Below are 16001 nucleotides of genomic sequence, written 5' to 3'. Positions count from 1 at the left end.
CACTGTTCACTGCCACCCCAGACTCATCTGCCTCTCCTTCCATGGTCTTATTGTCTTCCTTCTGTTCCAGAAAGATGTCCCTTTCTGACTTTGACCTCTACACAAACCATTCCCTTTTCCCAGAACTCGCCTGCTTAGCTGTCCCTGGCTCTCGACATCCCCTCGCAATCTCTGTGACGGCTCACCTGAGGTGGTCCCTCCCCATCTTCCCCGAGCTCCGCTTCTTGCTGGCTTCTGTCACAGCAGATCATTATCATTTGACTTTTCCCCTTGTTCTCTGCCCTCAGCAAGCTGTTACCACCCTTTCCTCTAGGGCTTTCCTCTCATGTGGGTCCCAAGACCCTGTCCTGGCTCTAGAATGCTCCAAGCATCTCTGTAGCATCTTATAAGGCCATCCACTCCCTCATAAGGTGGTGAGGGTCCCATCCTTAGAGATGCTTGGTAATTTGACCAGATGACCGCTAATATCCTATGTGACTTGATGTGACTGTGAGCCATGATTCAAAATTTCCTTGGTCTCTCAATTGAAGATCATTGTGGCACATTTGTATGACTCTTGCTCCTAGCTTTTTTTTCCTCCCTGAGTCTGGCTGCCCCATGGGTATATGGTTCCCTCAGGCTTCCTGCCTCTTTCCTTTTCTCACCAGCCTGTCCTCCCAAGACCCACATCCACCTGGCCATGGACTCCTGGAGTCACACTGGCTGGCACTGGCCAGTTTTCATCACAGACCACACCCAGAACAAAGCCAGCTTTTTTTGTCCTCTGGGGGCAGCAGTAAGTGGCATTCATCAGCCATGATGCCCAGCTCCCAGTAGGGGCAGGTGAGTGCCAAGGCCTGGGCTTGGCACTGCAGGTCCACTTTCCCAACTGGTGCTCAGGACAACTCTGTGAGGAGGTTCAGAAAGCCCAACTTTCCAGTTGAGGAAACAGAGGTTTAGGGAAAGGAGGTGACTGGCCCAGGTCTCAGGGCCCAGAATTTGGGTCCCCAGGGAAGGACATTTCACACACATCACATTGAGGCCAGCTGGTGGGTCCTTGGACTTGAATACCCTGTTTATTCTTTGACCTCTGCTGTTTGAGTTGGTTGTAATGCCTGGTGCATGGGGCCCCTGTCAACCTGGAACACCTCGTCTGGGAAGTGCAAATGCATGCCCACTTGGCATTAGGTTGGGAGCACCTGCTAGTCACCCAGGGTCATCTCCTCCATTTGCCCACCTGCATCTCAGTAGAAACCTGGAACCCTGTCCTGGACATGATAGCAGCCAGGAGAATGTAGGGGTAAGTCCAGAGGTTTTGGGAGTTAGCTTTCCTCACCCTGACTCTGGTCCCACCATCAAAGCACAGGGCAGGTGCCCAAGCCTAAGCCTGGGTCATGGAGAACCCTATCCAGCAGAGCCTAGGGCCCGTCAACAGACCACCCTCCCAGACTGTCTGTGCCCAGTTCTGCAAATATCTGAGGCCCCTCTTCTCCTGGTTGTGGGCACAGAGCTGAGAGCTGTGCAGAAACCCTGTGCAGAGAGTTGTCCCTGCTCAGGACACAGCCCAGGGGACTGAGTGTGATATAGTGAGCTCAGACCTGGTGTTGGCCCCAGGCTTCAGCTGGTAAAATAGGTAATCAACTTGCGTTTGGATCCTGGTGGCAAATGGAAATTAAAAGGGTAGCAAAGGGCTGCTGCTCATACCCCGGCTCCAGTGCTGGGCAAGCTGAGTTTGAATCCTCTCCTCCTGTTACTGGCTGTGCAGCCTGGACAAGGAGCTTCATCTCCCTGAGCCTCAGGTCCCCTGTGTGTGAAATGGGACTAAAGATGGGATTCTCTTCCAGGTGTGTGGTGAGGATGTGGTGGGATAATGTGTATGAAGGGCTGAGCTTGAAGTAGGTACCTGATATGCAGTGACACCAGTGATGAAATGATGATGTCAGTTGCTCCTGTTGTCTGGTCACTTCACTCCCCTCCACCTTAAGTCTCCCATCTATATGTGGTCTAACCCCAGAGGATTATGGAAGAGACTAGGTGAGAAAATAAAGCCCTCAATACGCTTAATCTTAAGCAATGACTACTGCATTTCTTGGGCTTCCCTGGTAGCTCAGACGGTAAAGCTTCTGCCTGCAATGCAGGGGACCTGGGTTCGATCCCCAGGTCGGGGAGATCCTCTGGAGAAGGAAATGGCAACCCACTCCAGTACTCTTGCCTGGAAAATTCCATGGATGGAGGAGGATGGAGGTTACAGTCCATGGGATCACAAAGAGTCAGACACGACTGAGCAACTTCACTGACTGCATTTCTTATTTTTGTGTGCAATAAAGACTGAATGAGATAAAATAGGCTCAGGTCTCCAGTATACAAGTCTCCACAAATTCTGGCTCCCTTGGGTGATTGTGTATAGCTCTTGGCAGATGTGCTTCCTCTTAAACCTAAGTTTCCCTTCTGGGGCTAAGATAGCAGAGACAGTACTATGGTCTCAAATACGATCTGATTGAATATAGGGATTGGATGGGGCTTTATGTTAAGAAGCCTGCAGGGTGGGAGACCTGGGTTCGATCCCTAGGTCGGGAAGATCTGCTGGAGAAGGAAATGGCAACCCACTCCGGTATTCTTGCCTGGAGAATCCCATGGACGGAGGAGCTTGGTGGGCTACAGTCCACAGGTCGCGAAGAGTCAGACACGACTGAGCGACTTCACTTTCACTTTATGTTAAGAAGCCCTCGTTGGCAGCTCCTGAACTTGGAGGGAAGGATTGATTAGTGATGTCTGCCACAAGTTCAGGAGGGGAGAGTGGAGGCATTGTGTGTCTGCCACTGTCATATGACCTGTGTTGGCCCAGGTCATATCCAAGAGGCCCTTTAGCCAGCAATGGGCACACAAACACCACACGTTCATGGAGGGTGGGACTCTGGGACCTGCCTGGTGCTGGGAGAAGGAGATGAAGACCCTTATCTAGGTTCCAGTCTTGGCCAGTAAATAACCTGCTTTGTGACTTTGAGTAACATGTTCATTTTCTCCAAAGGTCTTAGTTGCTTCTAACTACAAAATGAACAGAGGTTCCCTGCTACATGGCTGACTCCTTGGGGCTCTGAGAGGTGGTCAGGAACATCTAAGGGATACTTGCTACATACCCACTTGCCTGGGCACCCCACACTCTTGTTTTGAGCATGAATTCCACCAACTCCTTGGGCACAGTGATAACCGCCCCCTCTCTGAAGCCATAAGGGCGAAAACCACTGGCTTCATGCCCAGGCTCTGACACAGAGTGGATTTGCAATAAATATTTATTAGAGCTTGCATAAGCATTTTTAATGCTGATTAATTAAAATGTCCCCACCCAGTAATCCGTGCTTTTTATTTGTAACAGTACAATAAGCTTGCTCTTAGGTCATCCTTGGGTGTGCATCCCAGAAGTTTTCCTTGTTGGTGGTGTGACAGCAGATAAATGTCATAACCTCTCTGAGCCCTGTTTTTTTCCTTTCAACCATGAAAACGAGCACTAGAATATCCTCTACCTTAGAAGAGCTGCTGGGGGCACTAAATGAGGAAATGTCAGTGGAGAGCCCAACCCAGCCCTGGCTGAGGAAGTTGGTCCATGAATAACAGAGGTCACCGTAATTACTATTTCTGCAGTACATGGTAGTGAGTGGTGACCTAAGGCAGCATTCAGGAGCCCTGGAAAATAGGGAGGGAGACAAGGGGGAGTGTGCGCAGTTCTTGAAAGTATGATGAGGCTGTAGGCAAAGCAGAGTGCTGCCACTAACTAGCCTTATGATCTTTCCCTCTTAGAGACTCAGTTTACTCACCTGTGAATAGGGCAAATGGGTGTACTACACCACTGAACTGGTCTGAAGGGTACACAGTTAACATGCATAAATCTGGACCGCGGTCCCTAAAGATTAGCTCTCTTCCTCATCCACCGGAGAGGGAGCCCCACTAGGCAGGGATCTCGTCTGTTTTGTTCCCTGACATGTCCCCTGTGTCAAAACAATGCCTTGTGATTGTAGCTGATGAACACATGCTCCCTGACGTGTTGTTGTCACTGTTATTATAACACACAGATCAGGGACTCTGCCCATGGGTGACCCTGAGGGAGAGCACGTTGCTCTGTTTCCAAGTACTTTCTATGCACGTCTGCCTCTCCCCAGACATGGGGCGCTTCTGCTGCATTAGAACCACCCCCCCCTTCTCTCTGGCCCCACAGGTGACCACAGGTGACCACAGGTATGTGTATTGGCTAATGGTGTGGGCGGGCTGCCCCAAGATTTCTCTCCTACGTATGTTGCTCCAGCTGGTGGGAATGTAGCAAGTAGCCCCCAGACATTCCTGACCACCTCTCAGAACACCAAGGGGTCAGCTGTGTAGCAGGAGGCCTCTATTCATTTTGTAGTTAGAGGAAATGGAGACCCTAGAGAAAATGAATGTCTTTCTCAGAGTCACAAAACAGGTTATAAACTGAGCCAAGCCTGGAATCCAGATCAGGGTCCCTCCTCTACCCCACAGCACTAGGCAGGTCCCAGAGGCCCAACCTCCATGAACATGTGGTGTCCATGCCCCCATCACCGGCTGGAGGGGCCATTAGAGATGACCTGGTCCTGATCTGGCAAACATGCAGTCGTTCCACTCTCCCCTCTGAACTCGGGGCAGACATCACTAATCAATCCAGCCCTCCAAGCCCAGGAGTGCCTGGGAGGGCTTCTCTGCAGAAAGCTCCATCCAGTCCCTACAATTAATGAGGTGTACTTGATACCATAGTTCTTGGAATCTCTAACATGGTCCTGACAGGAAGCTGAGGCTTAGTGAGGAACTGCACCTCCCAAAGCTTATACACCAGTCACCAGGGAGCCAGAATTTATAGACACAGGTGTACTGGAGTCTGAGCCCATCTAGGTCATGTGGTCTTTATAGTGCACAAAATAAGAAATCTGGTTTCCATTGATTGAGGATAAAGCATATTGGATGCTTGATCTCCTCCCTTCGTCCTCTCCATAACCCTGTGCAGTGGGGTCATGTACAGGTGGGACACCTGAGGTGGAGGGGAGCGAAGTGACCGGACACCAGCAATAATTATAATATCATCATCACTGTTGTAACCATGGATTAGGAGCCTACACACATCATCCCTCCACATCCTGAAGGCACACCTGGGAGGAGAATCCTATACTTAGTCTCATTTTGTACACTAGGGACCTGAGGTTCAGGGAGATGAAGCCTCTTGTCCAGGCCATAAGCCAGCAACAGGAAAAGAGAGGATTAGAAAGCAGTCTGCCCGAATCCAGAACTGAGATCTGACCACCATCCCCTTCAGTTCAGTTCAGTCGCTCAGTCGTGTCCGACTCTTTGCGACCCCATGAATTGAAGCACGCCAGGCCTCCCTGTCCATCACCAACTCCCGGAGTTCAATCAAACTCATGTCCATCAAGTAGGTAATGCCATCCAGCCATCTCATCCTCTGTCATCCCCTTCTCCTCCTGCCCCCAATCCCTCCCAGTATCAGAGTCTTTTTCAATGAGTCAACTCTTCGCATGAGGTGGCCAAAATATTGGAGTTTCAGCTTTAGCTTCAGTCCTTCCAATGAACATCCAGGACTGATCTCCTTTAGAATGGACTGGTTGGATCTCCCTGTACTCCAAGGGACTCTCAAGAGTCTTCTCCAACACCACAGTTTAAAAGCATCAATTCTTCGGCGCTCAGCCTTCTTCGCAGTCCAACTCTCACATCCATACATGACCACTGGAAAAACCATAGCCTTGACTAGATGGACCCTTGTTGGCAAAATAATGTCTCTGCTTTTGAATATGCTATCTAAGTTGGTCATAACTTTCCTTCCAAGGAGTAAGCATCTTTTAATTTCATGGCTGCAATCACCATCTGCAGTGATTTTGGAGCCCAAAAAAATAAAGTCTGACACTGTTTACCCATCTATTTGCCATGAAATGATGGGACCAGATGCCATGATCTTCGTCTTCTGAATGTTGAGCTTTAAGCCAACTTTTTCACTCTCCTCTTTCATTTTCATCAAGAGGCTTTGTAATTCCTCTTCACTTTCTGCCATAGGGTGGTGTCATCTGCATATCTGAGGTTATTGATATTTCTCTCGGAAATCTTGATTCCAGCTTGTGCTTCTTCCAGCCCAGCGTTTCTCATGATGTACTCTGCATATAAGTTAAGTAAGCAGGGTGACCATATACAGCCTTGACGAACTCCTTTTCCTATTTGGAACCACTCTGTTGTTCCATGTCCAGTTCTAACTGTTGCTTCCTAACCTGCATACAAATTTCTCAAGAGGCAGGTCAGGTGATCTGGTATTCCTATCTCTTTTAGAATTTTCCACAGTTTATTGTGATCCACACAGTCAAAGGCTTTGGCATAGTCAATAAAGCAGAAATAGATGTTTTTCTGGAACTCTCTTGCTTTTTCGATGATCCAGTGGATGTTGGCAATTTGATCTCTGGTTCCTCTGCCTTTTCTATAACCAGCTTGAACATCAGGAAGTTCACGGTTCACGTATTGCTGAAGCCTGGCTTGGAGAATTTTGAGCATCATTTTACTAGCGTGTGAGATGAGTGCTATTGTGAGGTAGTTTGAGCATTCTTTGGTATTGCCTTTCTTTGGGACTGGAATGAAAACTGACTTTTCTAGTCCTGTAGCCACTGCTGAGTTTTCCAAATTTGCTGGCATATTGAGTGCAGCACTTTCACAGCATAATCCTCAGAATTTGGAACAGTTCAACTGGAATTCCATCACCTCCACTAGCTTTGTTCGTAGTGATGCTTTCTAAGGCCCACTTGACTTCACATTCCAGGATGTCTGGCTCTAGGTCAGTGATCACACCATCGTGATTATCTGGGTCATGAAGATCTTTTTTGTACAGTTCTTCTGTGTATTCTTGCCACCTCTTCTTAATATCTTCTGCTTCTGTTAGGTCCCTACCATTTCTGTCCTTTATCAAGCCCATCTTTGCATGAAATGTTCCATTGGTATCTCTTATTTTCTTGGAAAGATCTCTAGTCTTTCCCATTCTGTTGTTTTTCTCTATTTCTTTGCATTAATTGCTGAGGAAGGTTTTCTTATCTCTCCTTGCTATTCTTTGGAACTCTGCATTCAGATGCTTATATCTTTCCTTTTCTCCTTTGCTTTTCACTTCTTTTCACAGCTATTTGTAAGGCCTACACAGACAGCCATTTTGCTTTTTTGCATTTCTTTTCCATGAGGATGGTCTTGATCCCTGTCTCCTGTACAATGTCACGAACCTCCATCCATAGTTCATCAGGCACTGTATCTAACAGATCTAGTCCCTTAAATCTATTTCTCACTTCCACTGTATAATCATAAGTGATTTGATTCAGGTCATACCTGAATGTTCTAGTGGTTTTCCCTACTTTCTTCAATTTAAATTTGAAGTTGGCAATAAGGAGTTCATGATCTGAGCCACAGTCAGCTCCTGGTCTTGTTTTTGCTGACTGTATAGAGCTTCTCCATCTTTGGCTGCAAATAATATAATCAATCTGATTTTGGTGTTGACCATCTGGTGATGTCCATGTGTAGAGTCTTCTCTTGTGTTGTTGGGAGACAGTGTTTGCTATGACCAGTGCATTTTCTTGGCAAAACTCTATTAGACTTTGCCCTGCTTCCTTCTGTATTCCCTTGGTACCCTTTTAATTTCCATTTTGCCACAGGGATCCAGGTACCAGGTCATTTATCCATTTTGCAATGAGGCAGCAGAAGCCTGGGGCCAACTCCAGGTCTGAGTTCATTACATCACTCTCCACCCCCTGGGTTGTAGTCTTGAGGTGAGAACAAGTCTCTCCACAAGATTTTCCTCACATCCCTCAGCTCTGTGCCCACAACCAGGGGAAGAGGGACCTCAGGTGTGTATAAACCAGGCTCAGACAGTGTGGAGGGTGGTCTGCTGATGGATCCAAGGCTCTGCTGGATGTGGTCCTCCATGTCCCAGCACCAGGCTTGGGCACCTGGGCTGCTACCTTCTCCCTACTCTGTGCTCTGATGGTGGGACCATAGTTGCGGTGAGGAAGGCTAGCTCCTCAAGCCTCTAGCCCTACTTGTACTTTGTCCTAGCTGAGTTCATCAGGTTCCTACTGAGATGCAGGAGGGAGAACAGAGGAGATGGACACAGGTGACCCAGAGGACTCTGCTGGTGCTATAAGCCTGTAGCCAAGTGGGCACCCATCTGGGCTTCCTGGACCAAGTGTTCCGGGTTGACATGGGCCCAATGCACCAGGCATAACAACCAACTCAAACAGCAGCAGTCGAGGAATAAGTAGATATTCAAGTCCAAGGTCTTACCCGCCGCACCAGCTGGCCTCAGTGTGACCTGACCTTCCCTGAGGATGCAAATACTGGGTTCCTGTCCTTATAAAGCCTAGGCTAGTCACCTCTCTTCCCTGAACCTCAGTATGCTCAACTGGAAAACGAGGTTTTCCATACCTACTAAGTGTGTTGTCATGAGCACCAATGGTGAAGTGCACCTGCAGTGCCAAGCCATTTGCCCGGGCCACAGTCTCCCTAGACTTTCCAGCAAAGAGGTGAAAATGACGACCTCTAAGCTCTCCTGTGGCTTTGATGTCTGTTATGTTTCCAATGTGGTTGTGTGATCCTCGAGTAGGCATCAGATTGGAGCAGGAAGACTTGAGTCTACAAATGTGTTTTCAGGACTTCTGGAGGATTTGAATGGCAGGAGCTGACTCACACTGGCTTCAATAAAAATAAAAAATAAGAAGCGAGACACATATTTGAACTGGAATTTTTGTGGCAAGGAGGACTTCAGGCATACTTGGATCAAGGCACTATAACAATACATTGTTTTATCCCCTTTGTACAGCTTCTTTTTCTAGTGAGCTTTGCCAAAATATTTGTATATAAATAGTATCTTGAGGACAAAGCAGACCCAGGCAACATGTGAAGACCTAAAGCCCCCTTGTGAGTCATGAGATCTAGCTAAGGGTTTTTCATTTCTTTTACATTATCAAAGCACCAATATTAGTTTGGTTAATATTTTCAATTATTTTTCTCTTCTTATTTAATTTATTCCTGCTGTAATCTTTATTGTAGTCCTTCAGTGGTTACTTAGGGCTTAGTTATTCTTCTTTTGCTAATCCTTTAAGGTACAGAGGTAGATTGTTTATTGGGTTTTTCTTGTTTCTCTATGTAGGCATTTATTGCTATTCTTCCTCACATCTTAGTACTAGGGATATAATGTACAACATGGTGACTATAGCTAGCAGTGATGTATGATATACGGAAACTTAACAGAGAAATTTCTAAGAGTTCTGATCACAAGGAAAAACTGTTTTTTTTTTTATTGTTTCTATATGAGAACTTGAATGTTAACTTAACCTATTGCACAGAATCAAACTGCTGTCTTCAACTTATATAGTGATGAATGTCAAATTTTTCTGACCAATAAATGGGGAAAAGATTACTAAAAAAAATGTAAACTGTTCTTATGAGAGCTGAAGCTTCCTAAACCCTCTGTCTGTATGGGACAATGATGACAAGATAGCTTGGGTAGAGCTACCAGTTGGAAAACATGGTCTCATTGTTGGGTCAACATTGAGGAGTGGCCCCCACTTACCAGGAGACAGGTCCTGAGCAGAATGTTAGGGCTGAGGAGGCTTGAGAAGCTGGAGGGAGAGAAGGAATAATGACCAGGTAGATGGAACAGCCTGGACAAAGGCTCAGCACTGACCCAAGTGGGCTACTGCTCAAAAGAAGTCCTGAATTGTGAGACCTCCTTGTGTACTATTGTGGGAGTTGGTATTGTCACAAAATATAGACAGAGAGGAAAATTTTCATCCCTTTGCTATGCGAGGAGGGAAAGCGCCAGCTCCGACTTTAAATGGAATCCAGCTTTGCCTCTGACAAGCTATGTGGTCCTAGAGAAGTCACTTCACCTCTCTGAGACTCAGTTGCCACACCTCCTCCAAGAACCATTCACTGCATCACTCAGTAGAAATCAGAATTGAGTGAGATACAGTGTATAAAGACTTAATACAGAATTTTTCAACACTGTTTGACAGTAATTCCAGTGTGTGGAGGCTGACATACATCTTGTGCTCACCAGAGTCAGACTCTGGTAAATCACTTTCCACTCATTGACTCATTTAATTCTCACGTCAACACAATGAGGGAGGCTTTACTGTTAACTCCGCTGGGCTGGATTGAGGACTGTGGTTCTGAGAGGGTAAGTAAATTGGCTGAGATCACACAGCTGGCAACAGCAGAGGCCAGGTCATGCTCAGCTCTGTCCAACCTCTCACCTCACGTGTATCAGCAACCCCGGCACAGCCTAAACTGATGTCTCTTGGGAGAGCTGGTCCAAGGGTCCCCCAAGTTGCCCCAGGGGCTCAAGGGCCCCCTGTGGTGACTTGACCTTGTGGGGCATCCTTCAGACAGAAGGCCCTTGAGTGAAGCCGCGCTGGTTCAGGACTCCATGTGTTCACGACTCTCCCTTGAGGACGACAGTGGTTCTTCCCTCACAGAATTGCACACAGCACTGAGATGGTTCATGGTAACATGGGCAAATGTTCCCTGGCCATCTTGGCAGGAAAATCAGATGGCCTCCTGGACAGGAGAGGCGGGGGTCCCTGAGGTGATAGCCTGGGTCAGTCCTCTGCAGAGGTGACACAGCTGTGAGTAAAGGGCTCTGTGCTCCAGACTCCAGGGCAAAGGGGAAACTGAGGGCTTGCATGTTGAGAAGGGCCACAAGAGAATCCTCATCAGTCCTTGGTGGGAGAGATCAAGGCCAGGAGAGCGGGACCTACTGGGGGCTGGGGAGAGGTGGCTGAATACTGGGAGATGGGACGTCTCCTCTCTGAGCAAGGGATCCCATACCTGTGGGTTTAAAACCTGGTCCTGCCAGTTGTTACCCTGTAACCTCAATATGTCACTTGTCCTTATGAGCCTCAGTTTCCTCATCTGTCCAATGGGGACAAGATTGGTGTCTCCTGCAGAAGGGTCCTATGAGGAGGTCATGAGGTCAGGTGTGCTGGTGAAGGCAGCCCTCCAAGATGGCAGCGGTGTTAGCAGAAGCAGAGTGAGGCTGTCTCCACGTGACCTCGAGTCACCTTCTTGCCCATCCTGGGCCTCAGTGTTCCTATTTCTAAGACACGGAAGTGGGGCTGGATAATCCCAAAATTTCCTTCCACCTATGGATCCAGGTCTCCGCTGCCCTGATTGCCCATATCTCACCTTCCCTGAAATCCCAATGGAAGGAATGCAACAGGCCACACAGCAGGTGTAGAAATGGCTTTTTATTGCTGGGAGTGGAGGGTGACAAGCATAGGGTGTCCTGACTGCGAGGAGGAGTATCTGAGAGTGTCCTTTGACTGGGCTCAGTTGTCACTCCTGGGGGATGGTGGCAGCACCAACTCTCCCAGAGGGAGACGGGTCAGAGATTCACTCAGGTCTCTGGGAACCAAATCTGGAAGGAGACCCCAGTGTAAGGCATGGACATCCTGGGCCCTTACCTGCTTCTGCATTCACCAGGTACAGCTGCCAGAGTGCTTCCCCCCAACATTGGGAGCTCTCAGGCTTGGGGGTGGGGGACTGACACCTGTGGTTTGGGGTCTTTCTCTGGCACCTGGCACTGACCCCTCCTCACCCCCTTACCCTCCCACTCCCTCACTAACAACAATGGCGGACGTGAAAAGACTGATCTGGGGCCATGATGAGTCAGGGTTTGGGGCTCAGTATATGATCATGATCATGGATCAGACAGATACAGGACAGGTCTCTATCCATGACCAACATCAGGACTCAGTCAACAACTCGGGTGAAAGCTGTGTCTGACTATGTTCTGGGCTGTCAGGGAGCAGAGTCAAGTGAAGTCTGAGTGTGTGATTAAGGGTCAGGACTTGGTCTGTGACCGAGATCAGGGCTCAGACTGCTACTAGACAAAGAAGAGAAGCCAAGCTTTGCTTCTGCTTCTCCACAGGCCCGTGTGTGTGTGTGTGTGTGTGTGTGTATGGTGGGGGCGGGGGGGCTGTTCATCCTCCCTCAGCCCAGGGCCCAGAGCCCAGACCTCACCAGCAGGCAGGCTTCACAGCTGTTTTCCTCATCTGTTTTATGGGTTTTCCTGTTGGAGTTTATAAACTTCCTCTGAAAGAACAAATTAGTAGCAGTTCTCAGGCTCCAGCACTGGAAAGCTGAATAGAAATCAGACACAAGTGGCTGCCACCCTCCAGGGGGTCTGACTTGACAGTCATGGGACCTCTTGCATGTCACTCCATCTCTGAGCCTCAGTTAGTTCATCTGTAAAATGGGTATGATGGTACTGCCAATACCCACAGGGCCTTCAAGGATCTAATGACATAGCATGTAGGAAGCACAGAGAAATTGCCCAAGGAACTGAACCTGTGGCTATTTTTAGAAGGCCTGTTTCCAGGACCCTGACACTATTACTCACTCCATTTCTGTTGTCCTGCAGCCCCAGCAACCACAGTCTTGCCAGAGACCCAGGTCAAGGAAAGCCCCCAGAGGCTAGAGGTGAAGCCACATCTCCTCATTAGAAGGGAAGGGGAAGGGGTCATGCTTATAAACAGTGCATACTGTTGCAACAATGCAATCTTTCTGCTCTTTCTTTAAATCCACTCATCAACTTGGCAGCATTTATAATCTCCTTTCACTTTAGAGGAAACTGAGGCTCAGAGAGGTGGAGGCAGTTGTTCCCCACCCACTCTTGTTAAGTAGCACATCCAGGATTTGAGCCCAGATCAGGCCCTTCTTTCTCACATCATTCTGAGCATCACTTTCTGCCAGCATGACAAAGGAGGGCAGTTGAAGCTCTCAGAGGGCCACAGAGGCCATCAGTCTGCAGGGACCCCTCTGGACATCCTCTCATGACTTCCTCAGGACAAAGGGTCCTCAGCTTCTCCAGGGTCCCCTGACCAGACCTGCCAGTGTTGCAGGCATAGAGCGGCTTGCGCCCTCCCCCCTCCCCCCGCCCCCGTGAGGCTGCAGAGGGAGCCCCCTCCCCGCTTCCCCAGGCTGTGACTTAACAATACGGTTCTTAACATACTCTGCATCCAGGCTTCAAGGAGGCTGCGGACTAGTGGGCACTCCTGAGGGTCACAAGGAGTGAAAGAGAGAAACACACAAAGAGAAATGGAGAGAGGGAAGGAAGGAAAGAGGTCAGAAGGTGAGGAGGGAGAGGAGAGATGGAGAAGGAAAGAGGACTGGTTATTATCTGCTGTGAGCATCCTGCCTGCCAACCACAGAGATGCTCAATACTGAGGCCTCAGGACTTCTGACCCTTAGGACTCTGGAAGAGTGGAAATCTAGAAGGCCCAAATCTGAGAACTAGAAGACACTAGGATCCTAAAACCTCAGAAATTTAGAATCCTAGAACCTTGAAGAATCTAGACTTTTAACATTCCAGAACCCTATACCCTTAGAAACCTTGACCTCTGGATCCTGAAATTGTAGAGTAAAATAGGGCCCTGGGAATCATAAAGAAGTGTTTTGTGTTTTTCACAATTTTATGTGCCTACAATTCCCTGAGGATGTTGTTAAAATACAAATTACTGAGCAGCTGGTCTGGGTATGATGTGAGTCTCCATTTCCAATGAATGTCCATGGAGGTCAGTGCTGCTGGCCTGAGGGCCACACTTTGAGCATGACTCAAGTTCAGTAAATCATAGAACAGCATGGAGGATTTTGTTTTAATAAAGCCAGATTCCCACCTTCCTTACAGAGTGACTAATATAGAATATTTGGATTTGGGGGCACACTTATATATGGTTTTTATGTGATGCACATGAATCTGAGCTATGGTGTGTATAGTTTTCATATTTAAATGAATTAAAATTGTGTTTAATGAAGAAAAATATTAGCTAAAAGGCCTCCTGGCAGTTCATGGGTATGCTAAATGGTTCAAGTGTGGGACCCAGTGATTTCAGCTCATGTCGGGCCCCTGCTCACCTCCTACCCAGGCCAGGCTGAGTGAACGGGGGAAGGTAGCAACTGACTGCCCCAAAGAAAGCTGTACCATCAGAAAGGAAGGTTCCAGAGTGTACAGCCCACCCAGGGAAAGTCTCATCTGCCCCACCAGGCCTGGCTGCAGCCCCAGGAATGGGTAACTCACCTTGTAGTGCGTTACGAGGGACAACACCTCATTCATGAGGTTGACTGTAGAGTTTACAACCCTGTTGAGCAAACTGGAGAAGAGAGGAAACTGATAAAAACTTGGTGAAACTGGCAGAGCAGCCAAGCAAGAGCAGTGGGAAGCAGGCAGAAGATGGTGGAGCACCGTAAAGCCAGGTGAGTTGTGCTTCTACTCAGGGTGATCATCACTTTGAACCCCATGGTTGACCAGCAGCTCATCCCAGTAGCTCATGAGAGTCTCATCACAAACCTGAAACCTCATCCATCTATCCATCCATCCATCCATCCATCCTTCCATCCATCCATCCAGTCATCCATTCATTCATCAACACATATTTAGAGAGCACCAACTACATGACCGGAACCAAGCCTGACTGCGGACGCAGTGATGAACAAAGCACAAGCAGCTCCTAATGTGGTACCTAAATATAGGGTTGTCTAAAAGGTTCTTTTGGAGTTTTCTGTAACAACTTATGGAAAAACTGAAAAGACTTTTTGGCCAACCCGATATTAAGCACGTTTCTAAGGCTGGCTCCTTCCCACCTTCAGCTCTCAACGTAACTGTCGCCTCCTTGGGGAAGCCCTCATGACTGCTTGCCTAAGGAAGGGCTTTGTGTCACAGCTCCCTGTTAGGTGTGTTGCTCTGCCCAGGGATGATTGCAGTCGAACATTTTCCTTGTGGGCTCTTTACTGTGGACTGAATGCATGTCTGCCTGCCTTGCCCTCCAGATACCAAGGTCCAGGAGTACAAGCTCCTTCTCTGCAGTCACCAGTAAATTCTCCAGGTTTAAGACTGGTGATTGCCTGTCATAGAGCAGCTGCTCCACACATTTTTGGCTGATGGAACAAATGAAGTAAACATATGATTGAATATATAATGACAACTTGTGACAGGTATACAGAAGGGAGAGAGTAGAATACTAAAAGAGAAAAGAGGAGGAAACTTATTTCAGATCCTAAATGATGAGACAAACATGGAAATGGGATGCAGGAAAGGTGTCCTAGGTGCCTGAGCAGCCCGTGCACAGGTCTTGAGTGGAAGGAGTTTGTCTGAGGCTCAGATAAAAGCTAGTGGGTCGAGGGCAGAGTGGGCAAGATGTGGATCCAGATCAGGTAGAGCCCAGATGGCTCCGGGAGGGCCTGAGATTGTACCCAAGTGGAGAGAAAAGCCCCCAGAGGGTTTGGAGCAGCAGAGTGGAATGCCATTTCACAGATACGGACACTGAGACCTGGAAGACAGAATGGTTTCCCTGGGGCTTTGGGCAAGGCAGGGTCCAGCAGGGCTCAGGCATTTGGACTTACAGCTCAGTCTTCTAAGTGATGGTAGGCTGAAGAGCCTATCTTTGGTTTTGGGGGTCTTTAGTTAACCTGTGGAGAAGGAAATGGCAACCCATTCCAGTGTTCTTGCCTGGAGAATCCCAGGGATAGGGGAACCTGGTGGGCTGCCGTCTATGGGGTCACACAGAGTCAGACACAACTGAAGTGACCTAGCAGCAGCAGCAGTTAACCTATGGTCAGATTCCTTGTCGAGGCAGAATGGACTGACCTCTGCTCATGCCTCAAACTTGTACTCTGCCAAGGCCAACCTGCGCCAGCCTTCAGCTTCCAGACAGTTTCTCCTCTCCCATCCAGGTCAGGATCATCCTTTCTCCTTATACCCTCTTCCCTGGGCTAAACATGCTCTATCAAGCACACAGTTTAAGATGTAGATTTGGTGGGTTACCAGAGATCAGCCATTTAAATGGAAAGGATTCAGTTTTCAAGATCTCATTTTGGGAATTTCCAAGCAGGTTGAGTATGGTTTGGGAACAATCTGAAATTAGGGCCCTTGGTAGGCATTTAATGCTCCTCTTGCCATCTCCTAACTAGAAGCAAAAAGGTAAACACAATGA

General features: G+C 48.2%; 1 long non-coding RNA gene and 1 other non-coding gene across 2 annotated transcripts; one reads left to right on the top strand and one right to left on the bottom strand.

Annotated features, from left to right (window-relative positions):
* The first annotated feature begins 2075 nt into the window (after positions 1–2075).
* Positions 2076–2148, top strand: TRNAC-GCA (transfer RNA cysteine (anticodon GCA)). Its single transcript has one exon. It is a non-coding gene; the product is annotated as a tRNA-Cys (tRNA).
* Positions 2149–11250: 9102 nt separating this feature from the next.
* Positions 11251–15812, bottom strand: LOC132346951 (uncharacterized). The gene is made up of 3 exons (XR_009496978.1): positions 12739–15812; positions 12034–12105; positions 11251–11428 (listed from the first exon to the last, which is right to left on the bottom strand). It is a non-coding gene; the product is annotated as an uncharacterized lncRNA (long non-coding RNA).
* Positions 15813–16001: the final 189 nt, after the last annotated feature.

Source organism: Bos taurus, chromosome 13 (genome assembly GCF_002263795.3).
Source record: "Bos taurus isolate L1 Dominette 01449 registration number 42190680 breed Hereford chromosome 13, ARS-UCD2.0, whole genome shotgun sequence".
In the NCBI taxonomy this organism is placed as follows: domain Eukaryota; kingdom Metazoa; phylum Chordata; class Mammalia; order Artiodactyla; family Bovidae; genus Bos; species Bos taurus.
The sequence above is the reverse complement of the archived record's forward strand: the minus strand, read 5'-3'. Positions and strand labels throughout refer to the sequence as shown.